We start from the raw sequence: 9,685 nt of genomic DNA on the forward strand, positions 1-9,685 counted from the left end.
GCCACGTTCTGTGCTGTGATTAAATTCACACCTTTAGCAACTTTGCCAAAGCACCCTTCGCCGCTGAATTCGAGAAAATTCAGAGAACCTACCCGAGAGAAAATCTAATTTGTCTACCAATTAAGGCATGATAAATGTGTGTTGTCGAAAATGTTGATTTTGCCATGTGTAGCAAAATGTCGACAGTTTCCACAGCAAATTCTGTGTCTCCACCTCTTACGGAAAATTCATTAATTAAAATCAAATCAATGGGGCTTCTCCTCAACATACTAAATATAATTTTTAGTCATTAATGAGTTAGAGGAATAGTTGGACATTTTGGAAAATATACAATTTACTATATCTTGACAGGAAGTCACTGTGTCTAGCGAAGAAACAGTCCAGCACATAGTCACCAACCACAGCCTGACATTTGTGTATGGACTAAAACAAAAGTGACATAAACATGTAAAACAGTGATGACATGTAAATTAGTCGGCTTTAGAGGTGCTGGTAGGCTGATTTTGTTACCTTTGAAAGAGCCAGGCTACCATCCCTCCCCAATTTCCAGTCTAAGCTAAGCTAAGCTAATTTGGCTGCTGACCAGAAAGATATTGCAGAGATCATCAAACTATGAATGATCTTAAATATTATAAAAGTAATGTGTTGGAAAACATCCCGTTAAACTTTTGTAGAATTGAGGCTGTGATGGACTCAACTCTGTGCTGTGAAGCCCTCAACCCAATGAATAATTTAGTCATTGGTCAAATAAAAGTACATAACAGGTATCATTTGTCATTCATACTTGCATCCATTTGTCACAAAAGCCACGAGTTAAAACCCGTCCTAGTCTCATAATTCAAAGACAGGGAAGTCTGTGCTACAACTGACTTCCAAAAGTACGAGGAACCTCTCAGGTTTGAGCAACAGGGTCGGTCCTATGTTGCCAACCACTCCCTCCTTGATGGACGGTCCGAACATTTCAGTGTGTCCGATGTTCCTGGCCGCATCCAGGGATCTGTGGCGACAGTTTCTACGGAGCTCGGATGGTTAAGATTGTGGAGAGAAAATTGAGGAGGGAAGGAGTCGTCATCAGACCGATCCACTGGTCCTGAAGAACAGGAGCAAGGAGTCAGAGTCAAACACTAATAGTATTACATCTTAAAACCAAGCCTTGCATTAGAGCATCACCCTGCATGGACTACTGCAGAACTCAGTGTTTGGTATGTACATAAATATTTGTTGCGTAAAAATGGTGACTAATTCTTTATCCAACTAGAATAAACCGTTTCCATGGTTATTTGAATACTGGCTGAATATAATGACTTTTGGGCTTTTGAAACCCATTAAAGCTCTAATGTAGACATTTAATCAGACATCTATGAAAAATACTCCTGATATTTCTTTTAATACAACAAAACTGAAACACCTTGCATTCAGAAAGTACTCATACCCCTTCACTATCTTCACATTTTATCAATCTCCACTCAATACCCCATAATGACAAAGTGAAAACAGAATTTTTGAAATGTCTGCAAATTTATTAAAAAAGTCAAAATGGAAAAATAAACACTGAAATAAGTACTCAGACCCTTTGCTATGCCACTTGAAATTTAGCTCAGTTGCCTCCCATTTCTCTTGATCATGTTTCTACACCTTGATTGGAGTCCACCTGTGGTAAAGTCAATTGACTGGACGTGATTTGGAAAGAACCATGCCTGTCTATATAAGGCCTCACAGCTGACAACGTACATCAGAGCAAACCAAACCATGCGGATGAAGAAACTGTCTGCAGAGCTCCGAGACAGGATTGTTTTGAGGCACAGCTGAATGGCTACCCAAATAAATAAATAAATACATAAATAAAATAATAATAATAATCATAATAATAATAATAATAATAATTCTGCTGCATTGAAAAGGTTAGCAAGAGCAGAGTGGCCTCCATAATTCTTCAATAAAAGACATTTGGAACAACCAGGACTCTTCCTGTCACTATGGGGTACTGAGTGTAGATTGATGAGGGACGATTTTAGCATAAGGATGCAACATATAACAAAATGTGAAGGAAGTGAAAGAGTCTGAATACTTTAGGAATGCACTATATGTATACAAAACATAAGGACCAACAGAAATTAATCTTTCAAGTCGCACCGGCAGTGTATCCTGACGACTGAGAGCCATCAGGCGACCTGTCCTGTACCGGCTCCTTCCTTCACCTCCTTGCTCCTGCTGCAGCCTGTTACCTGTGTGAGTGGAGTAGTCATCTTGGCCAGTGGACTGGCTGGAAGCAGCTCGTTCCTGAACCAACCACCGGACATAACAATAAGACTGCATGATTTAAAAATAATAATAATAATAATAATAATAATCATAATAATAATAAAGGTTGTAGCTCACTTAACTGTAGCTTTAGAGCTCACAGGATACACCATAACACATAAGTAACCTGCCAGGTGTGTATTGGTGGGTAAAAAAAAAAAAGAAAAAGTGTACCAGAGGGTGCTGTGACTGTTTGGCCAGCCTCCTCCTCTCCCTGGCCGACAGCTGGGGGGTCTTCTCAAACTCTGGGGTGCGGGGGACTGGAAAGGCATCACCTAGGGGGTCTCAACAAACATACACACACCCACAAAAAAGCAAACTTAGTCCCAGGCATCTTTACATAAACTTTGGGGATGTATTACACTATAGTTAGTTTCAAAGTATGGTTCCATTCCTTTATAGTTATATCATCCTGGTGATACTAGATCCTTAAATAACTATCGACAAGTTCAATTATTTGTCCTTCATTGAGCAACACATGTTATAGATGTAAATTTGTTTTATGGTACATTTAGTAGTAAGTAGGTTAAGTAAGTAGTAAGTAAGTTCTTCAAGATAAACAAGCATGATTTGAGCTTTACCACTGACAGCAGAGACCAGTATTGGTTTAGGATGGTCTAACAGAAGATCGCATTGTGTTCAAAGTATCAAAATATTAACTTCCTGCCTCTAGACCACAGGCAACATTTTAAATGTTTGATAGGTGTACATGGTGACAAGACTGGTGACGGTAAAGTGAGGTTTGTACTCCAGAGAAGGAGAGGGGAAAAAAAAAAACCCATCCATCAGTGTTGTAGTAGCCCCAGGAGTTTTGGATGGATGTGTGCTGTGAAAATTCAGATCTTGAGTGACCCCCCCGAAACCCAATTCACTGTCAAGTCTGTACTAGGGCTGGATATGGGCATTGTCTCCCAATTCAATTTGATTTTGATTCACAAAGTCCAGAATCGTTTGATTTCAATTCTTGTATTTGTTTAAAAAACTGAACAAATGATATTAGGTTAAGCAAAGACACCTCTGCATACACACACAGCACATGAAACGTTTACCATTATTTTCTACAGCATCATCAAATATAATTAAACCCACCTGGATCACGCAAGAGCTCACTTGGTCAGCCATCTTGAAAGTCTACTACACGTTCGATTGGACAAGTAGACTCTACCTTGTGATTGGATTGTCACTGTCCTATCAGATTCAGGTGTGAAGACGGAAAAACCATTTACTTGTAACTTCAGCGTCACACACAGTGTGGGAACTTTGAGCGCTGAGTTTTACACACAGCTTATTGCTTCGTATCTGTATACAGATGTTCAACAAAAGCACTCCCCCCTCCCCCACAGTGTCTCTGTGTAACCTCAACACCGAGTCCATGTCCTCCAAGATTGTCTTCAGTTTTTAAAAAACAAAAACAAATTCAAATGTTTTCTACACACGATCAAACTTGAATGTCTCATGTCAATTTATTTTACAGGTTTACTAAGGTGGATTTTCAAACATCCCTTACAAGCTCAAATCTTATTGAAACTAATTTAAGCCCGTACATTTCTGTAGTTAGCTCGTTGGCAGGGCCAGACTGAATAAGTACAATCCACACACTGCTCATTCGGCATCCACGGCCTCGCATCTCATAGTCAGAAATAATATCTCTTCAACAAACACAAACAGACATCATATCATTGAGTTTTTCTTGCAGTCTATCCCTCCCGTGGATACGATCTCTAGATTCGAGAAAGCCAAAGTCAGCTAACCATCCTAATGCGTGACCGTCCTGTAAACGGCAGCGGGTCTACATGGACTAACTATTCACGTCCACATTCACATCCACACGTTGGAATAATTTGATTGCAACAAAGTAGACATTTAACATATGGTGCAGCCCTAACTGAACCACTTACAAGTAACCACTGCATACACAGAACACTTAGCACAGATGCACGTTTACTGAGAAAGCTGCAAATGCAAAGATCAGTGTTGGGATGTTAAGAATCAATACTGGATCATTCAAATGAAAAATCAGATTAATCGGAAATGTTTTTTTCATCCAGCCCTAATTTGCACTAGCTGTGTAATTTTAGTGACCGTGATACAAAAGAAAAAGTTGCACATCTTGATTTCATGGTGGTCTTACCAATGAATGCACTCTCTGACTCCAGCAGAGAACCTCTTGCAGATCCCCCCATCACACTCTTCTGCAACATACACACAACTCTTTTCATAATTCAACTCTGATAGTTACAGTCAGTTAATATAGTATATATATTCCATGTAGAGAATTTCTGAAGCAGATTATTGTAGAATCTCTCAAGCATAGGTGCTTGATCTATCAAAACATTATCTCTTTTCAACTCACCAGATAATCATTTTGCTGTGGTGGAGACAGGTCAAGATAATCTGTGACACAAGAAGAACATTGTTTACTCTCTTTGCTGCAAATGCAAAATGGTTGTGAAAAAAAGGAGTAAATGCAAAGACCCGTGGATGTCACTGTCCTGATAATGTGCCCAGATACAGATCACCAAGTAGAAATGGGGCCATAGAGAAGACATTTTATCCTCAACATCCACATTAACCAAAGAAAATCTCCATCTGTCAACCTGGTAAAATATACACGAACAAAAAATAAACTGTCTTTCCAGGCAACTCTCCAACTTAAACAACTGCAACGGGATAAATAGGATTTTTTTTTTTTTTTAATTTTAACATGTAAGGAGCGCTAACCGTCCTGAACTGTAGACCTCTGGCTGCTGAACTGGCGATTTGGATCCCTGTAGTCATGCCTTCTCCTGCTGGTCACACCCACTTCCTCCAGCTTTGGAACCTCACTGGAGCCCAGCCTGGACTTCTCATCTGACTCAAATACAGATACCAACAATTTATGGCTGATATTATTGATTTGCAGTGGAGTGCAGTTAAAATTCTAAAACCGGTGTGTTACCTGCGTATTTAAGCTGAAGGGAGTCGTGGATTCGCAGCAGGTTTCTGGGATCCATGTTTCTGGAGTTGGGCCTTCGGACTGGAGCTTGGAGCCGCAGCCTGGCCATATCAAACACATCCACCATGGGACGCTCCCCATGTCTGGACAAATAAAGACAAGTGCACACACACACACACACACACACACACACACACACACACACACACACACACACACACACACACACACATACAGAGCATATGTACAGTAGGTCAGTCATTTCTTTTGTTCAGACTTTACACCTTTTGCTCCAGAGAATTCTGGCTTCATAAATTCAGCTCACATGCTGTCATGAAGAAAGGCAAGAGAGGCTTCCACCCCCAGATAAGGAGCTGTCACCAAGCAAAGAATTGCTGAACACTGTTGTGGATGATCAATCAAACTGCTTTACAATTGTGCAATTTAAGGTTTTGACGTTAAATAGTCCTCATAATTACACTGTGCATGAGTTTATGGAATACTGTTGGTGAACTACTGAATTGTGAAATATTTTATGCATAACATTTGAAATTCACTGCTTTTGAATTTTAAAGTCAGATATTTTGAAATTCAGTTGAATATCAGCTATCTTTTGTACAGATTTCAAGATGTTTATGTAATATAATAATAAACAGAATTGCCGTATTCGTAGTCATAATGTGTGCGTGCGTGTGCTTTTTTAGTGTATGTGTGTGTGTGTGTGTTAGTGGTTGAGACAACTCAAAAAGGGACAGGGTTCATTCGATCATCAGAGTTAAGCCATTCCCATAGAAATGCATGGAAACTCATGGTCATCGAGCTACATTTTTCATCTTTTTTCCCCAAAAGTGTATTGGAAAACTTTTTTTATAATTAATTCTCACTTCAGTCTATCTGGTCATTAAGTGTGTGTGTGTGTGTGTGTGTGTATTGAGCGTACGGGAGCAAGAGAGCTTCAACCCCTCAGCTCGTCCTGGTGCCAGCAGCCAGATTGTATTAATGGCATAAATGAATCGAGCCCAGGAACCTTCGAGGGCGTGTTAGTGGCAGCAATGTTTCCAGAGGGAAGAATATTCCCTGAACCCCGGGTGACTTTGGAATAAATAACACAAGAGCCCTTTGTTTTCAATCATCAGCAATACAGTAGAGCCACCTGCATTACAATGTTTCTAGCTACTGGCTGACGTTAATTGGCTGTCAAAATACGGTGTTGACTGTTGGACCTGGTTGTCACAAAGCAGTGTTTAATGTAATGTGCCATGCTGGAGGAAACTGAGTCAACTCAGATTTACATGAAGTGCAGGTTCAGTATCGACCTGCAGGACTACATTTTTCAAATGAGATATCATTGACCGGTAACTAAAAGTAAGAATTTACAGTTCTGGAAACTGGTTTGAACTGACCGGTTTGTCTGTTCAGTATGAAGCTACAGCTAGCAGCAGGTTAGCTTATTTGAGCTAACTTAGGGATGACAAGACTCTTGCAGGGCAAACCAGTGGAGACTCCAGGATGCCACCACTTCCTGTCGGGAAATAGGTCCAGCTGTAATCCTCCATAAATCCACAAATTCAGGTTTTAACACTTTGGATTTTGAATAATGTAAACCAAAACAGATATAATGTCTTAATTAGTGAGCTTTAGTGGTGCTGGTAGGTGATTCTTTTACCTTTGGAAAGAACCAGGGTAGCTGTTTCCACCTGTTTACACTAAGCTAGGCTAACCAGCTGCTGGTTCCAGCTTCATTTTGAACAGATGTGAGAGTCTCTAAGCAAGAAGGGCAATAAGCGTTTTTCCCAAAATATCAAAATATTCCTTTTAACATTTGAAAGTCTGTGTAACTAGGGCACCAAAATGAAAGCTGAGTTAAAGCTTGTAGTCATAACTGCTACCTGCATCATTTTATGAAGTCTGGACATAAATATTATTTTAGACCACAGTTTTACAAAGGGCTATGTGTTAGACTATTTTTGAGGAGGTGGTGCATTTATGCTCAGATAAGCCAGTCATCTGCTGGCTGTAACTTCATATTTAGCATACAGACATGAGATTGGTATTAATCTTCTCATCTCACTCTCAACGAGAACGTGAACAAGCTGATTTTCCCAGAAAGTTGAGCTCCTCCTTTAAAATACAACAAAGTAGCTGACCTGAGTTTTAACTGCTGTCAGGGTGTTGGGTGCACATGTAAATGTCTTTATTTTTATTCAGACTAAATGTCTCGCAAAACAATCTGCATGGTGCGGCTTGTGGTGTTAAAATGGTGGTTATCTGTAAACTGTCAGTCTGGTTGTTATATGGCTGCCCAGCACCTCTCTCACCAGTTGTTCTTCTAACTTGCACCACTTGTGGCTTTGCATTGAAACTCTAGTCTGAAATGTTGATTGTTTTAACCAAAAAAGTATTTTGTAAGAACAAACTGGCCAACAGCTGCATTGCTACGACAAATGGGGGCTTACTATCGGGAATTATCTCGGGGGATAGGTTGACCACTGACATATTAGCTTAAACTTTCCTCTAGAGTAGTAGTAGTAGTGTGTGTTTATGTTTAGAGCTGACAGACTTGTGCCCAATTGTGAATGATTTTACTATGATTGGTCAAAATCTCTCTCTCTGTTGAGAGGAAAAGAGATATAATCCAGTTGTTTCTTGGCAGAATCACAAGTCCATATTATGTCCCAAAAATATATTTTTATTGCGGGATAGGCAAAAAAAAATTCAGCCTTTTTGTAATCTAATTTTTTTAACAGTTCACAGCTCTCTTCATGAGTGAAATAAACACCACAATTAGTTTGAATATATTGAATCATTCATGCTGAAATTAGCATGATTTCAAGGTGTTTAATGACCTTATAGATAAATAACTAAGTATTATGTATGTAGGTAGGAATGGCTGTCCATAACAAAATCCACTGTCTTTCAAATGTTTCCTTGCTGAACCAATTAAGATGTCTATTGATTCCAAAATAAATGCTTTTTGTACTTTGCAGCCTCAGATTTGTTGGATTTCTGAACTGCCTTCACTGTCACAGCTGCCTCAGTGATTTGATTGTGGGTAATTCAATTCAATTCAATTCAATTCAATTTTATTTATATAGCGCCAAATCATAACAGAGATTATCTCAGGGCACTTTTCATATAGAGCAGGTCTAGACCGTACTCTTTATAGTTATATTTACAGAGACCCAACATTCCCCCATGAGCAGGCACTTGGCGACAGCAGCCAGTAAAAACTCCCTTTTAACAGGTAGAAACCTTGAACAGAACTACTGTACTAATACAATAATGTAAAAAGAATCCAGTTCAAAAAGTCTTGTATTCAACGTCCTTCAAAATAGTCACAAAAAATATACTTAAGTTAAAAATGTAACAGTATATGTCATCCAAATCGTCACGAGATAAATTTTGAGATGATCAATGTGGTAGGAAAGAGGAAAAAATTATACATTCATTTGTCAAACTTTTATCCAATCTGTGCTTTTTTTATTTTTATTTTTAAATTTGGTCTCTCTGGGCCTCAAAGACTGATTAAAATGAAACCACCTGAGACGTTTAGAAGGGAAATCTCCTTTTGATGCAACTGCTAACAGCTCATAGACATCTGAAACTTGATAAGGGGTTCAGTGTTTTTTGAGGTGTCAAAAAGCAAGTGGGTTGGGAACCACTGGTTTATTTTATTGTACTTTGTAAGCCTATCGTGTCATTTTTAATTTGATATCTTATTCTGAAATCTAACATGTAATTACAGTTTTCAAATTAATGTAGTGGAGTACAAAGTACAGTATTTCCCTCCGACAGTTATTGATTAGTATACAGTAAAGGACAGTGCTTGAGTACTTGTACTTTGTTAAATTCCACCACTGACCATAATAAATCAGGATGGAACAGTATTTATCTATCTTTCCATGAATAAATAGAATTTTACGGTTACTGCCACTGCACATAGGTGACACAGTACATTTCATCCCTGTGAAACAACGGCCCCCTCACCCCACACATAAAGTACTGCCGGAAGGTAAGGTCCTCGAAGTGGCATCATATTTCTGGCCTCTTCTTCAGATATGTCTGGTGTCTGCCCAGTGGAGGAGGAGACCAGACAGAGTTGCATCCACAAAGCTCCATCTCATACCGGATGAACTGCTTCCATAAGACATTATTCGGCCTTACCAGGGGTCGACAGGTCTCCACCCACCTGTGGGCCTCCAGGAGAGTCACACCACGGTGCTCCATCAGATAGGCCATGCACAGGGTGCTGGAGCAGCTCGCACAGGCGCTGCAATTCACAAATGTGCAGCCTCTGTGCTGTATTTTATCTGTCGTTGGCCTCTCTGTCATCAGTATGACTTGTTTTATGGATAGTCCTTCTGAGTTTATTCCCTTATTTTTTGCTTAATTTCCAAGTTTTTGTGTAAAAATGTAGCAAATTTGATTTTTAGTACTTTGTAAATACAT

Source organism: Xiphias gladius, unplaced genomic scaffold, assembly GCF_016859285.1.
Source record: "Xiphias gladius isolate SHS-SW01 ecotype Sanya breed wild unplaced genomic scaffold, ASM1685928v1 HiC_scaffold_25, whole genome shotgun sequence".
NCBI lineage: Eukaryota > Metazoa > Chordata > Actinopteri > Istiophoriformes > Xiphiidae > Xiphias > Xiphias gladius.